Consider the following 2841-nt stretch of genomic DNA (forward strand, 5'->3'; position numbering starts at 1 on the left):
ATGAAAAGAAAGTATTTGATGTTGTCGTTGTTAATTTCCGGCCCTAAACAACCTGGAAATGATATAGATGTCTATTTGGAACCTCTTCTAGATGATTTGCGAATGTTGTGGGATAGTGGGATATAAGTATTTGTTGCATATAAGAACGAAACTTTCAATTTGAGAGCGATGTTATTGTGTACAATATCTGACTATCCAGCTTATGGCGACCTTTCTCGGGCACACAGTTCATGGGAAAGAGGCTTCTCCATTGTGTAAGGAGGATATCGAGTCTGAATACTTGAAGTCTTCTCGTAAGTATGTGTATATGGGAAATAGGAGGTTCTTGTATCATGACCATTGTTATTGCAAGATGCAGAAAGCATTCAATGGAAGACAAGAACTTCGTCAACCTCCTAGAATTTTGAGTGGGCATGAAGTTTATCAGAAAGTAAAGCATATTGAGATAGATTATGGGAAGAAGAGCGGCTCTAAATTGTCTACTCGTGGGTATAAGAAAAGATCCATATTTTTTGATAAACTTCCATATTGGCCTGACCTGGAGGTCAGGCATTGCCTCGATTTCATACACATTAAGAAAAATATCTGTGATAATATTATCAATACCCTTATGAATGTTCCCGGTAAAACAAAAGGATAACGCCGCAGCTAGGGAAGTTATGAAAATGATCGGTATTAGGCTAGAGTTGGCACCACAGAAGAGAGGTAATCGTACATTTTTTCCCCCTGCAGCTTATACCCTTTCACGGAATGAGAAAAAAGAGTTCTGTGCATGCTTGAATAGAATTAAAGTGCCACATGGGTATTCGTCGAATATCAAAAGCCTAGTGTCGATGCAAGACCTAAAACTCACCGGGTTAAAGTCACATGATTGTCACACTTTGATGCAACAATTACTACCTGTGGCTATTCGTTCCATTTTACCTGAAAAGGTAAGATATGCTATAACTAGATTATGTCTCTTCTTCCAATCCATATGCGAGAAAGTCATCGATCCCGATGACGCGGATTCATTGCAGGACCTTGTTGTAACCTCTCTTTGTCAGTTGGAAATGTATTTTCCACCCTCTTTCTTCACTATCATGATTCATCTGACCATTCACTTGGTTAGAGAGATTTTGTACCTTGGGCCCGTGTACTTGAGATACCAGTATCCTTTTGAAAGATTGATGAAAGTCTACAAGGACTATACATCTAATCGGTATCGTCCGGAAGGTTGTATTGCTGAACGCGCTATTTTAGAGGAAGCTCTTTCATATTGTTACGCTCATCTATCCCCTGAGGAGTTGATTGGCGTTCCTAAGAATCGTCATAGTGACTGGATGACCGCAAAAGGTATTAGGGGCCGGGTTGAAAAAATTGTGACATGTGAAATGTTGCATTTAGCACATACGTATGTGCTAAACAATGAAGATGAGGTGCAACCTTATATTCAACAACACAAAGATGAGCTCAAATACGATCACCTAAACAAGACCGAGAAGTGGATTGCAAACGAGCATACGAAGACGTTTGGAGAGTGGTTTAGGAATATTGTCTTAGAGTGTACAAATCAAACTGGTAATGACATCTCTCTTAGGTTACTACGTCTTGGTTTAGGTCCAAATGCCAGGGTCACCTTTTACAGCAGTTTTGCCATTAATGGATATACTTTTTACACCCGCGAGCAAGATGAGTTGAGCATAATGCAAAGTAGTGGTGTGAGTTTTGAATTTGAGGCAATGCACTTCGCTACTTCAAAAGATAAAAAGCCTATTTGGGGAAAATGCCTTTACTATGGTGTTATTCAAGAAATATTGGTATTAGATTACATTGATTTCACCATGCCTTTGTTTTGATTTAACTGGGTTGATAACAACATTCACAGTGTCCGAAAGGATAAGATGGGATTTACGTTGGTCAATATGGGTAAGGTTGGCAATAATAAGGATGATCCTTTCATAATGGCATCCTAAGCTAAACAAGTGTTCTATGTCACCGATCCTATGGATAAGAAATGGTCTGTTGTACTGTCTATAAGGAGTAGGAGTAGTCCATCCGATAATGGTGATAATGATCAAGATGTCGTTTTTGAGGGGATGGATCACTCTACCACTGTATCTTATTTTGATGATGTTGACACTGAAAGCATCTATATGCGTGATGACCATGGTGAAGGTATTTCGGTTAACGAAGAAACTATGACATCCAAGAAACGTCCCCGATCCTGAGATGGTCTATAATGTAAGTTATTAGCTATTAGCTTTTATTTTTATTTTTATTTTTTAAATATATATATCTTCCTTTTAATTTTTTTTCTTTTTTTTTTTTAAATAACTATCTCCACTGAACAGATTTGCATTTAGGAACTGCATATTAATACAAACGTAAAGCACTGATACTCTCGATGCTACTTATACAACACTACTGGAAATCTTACAAGACCACAGGGTTACACATTACCTTTATTTAAGTTGCCTTTTCATACAGGCCCACGACACTGCTTATGATAGGCGGATAGAGACACACAGTTTGACACTCAACAAATAACACACGATGTTGCTTGGAAGTTTCTGACATAGACACATTTTGTAGGGGTTTTAGGGGTACATTACTTGGAAAACAGCCACAATCTGGTTGTAGGCATTGACGCTTTCTGACCTGACCGACTGCTGCCCATCAAAGATGGTCGTATACGGCACTTGGACATAGTCCACGATATTCTTCAGAAGCTCTGCATCCTCTTCTGTGGCTACCCAGAGGTATGGTTCCAGTGTTGATCTATTCGGAGCATTCCAGTCGTTCCTGCCATGGCCTCTGAGTTGAAACATCATGTCAAGCTTAAATGCTGATTCTACATGT

This window comes from Silene latifolia, chromosome 7, assembly GCF_048544455.1.
Source record: "Silene latifolia isolate original U9 population chromosome 7, ASM4854445v1, whole genome shotgun sequence".
NCBI lineage: Eukaryota > Viridiplantae > Streptophyta > Magnoliopsida > Caryophyllales > Caryophyllaceae > Silene > Silene latifolia.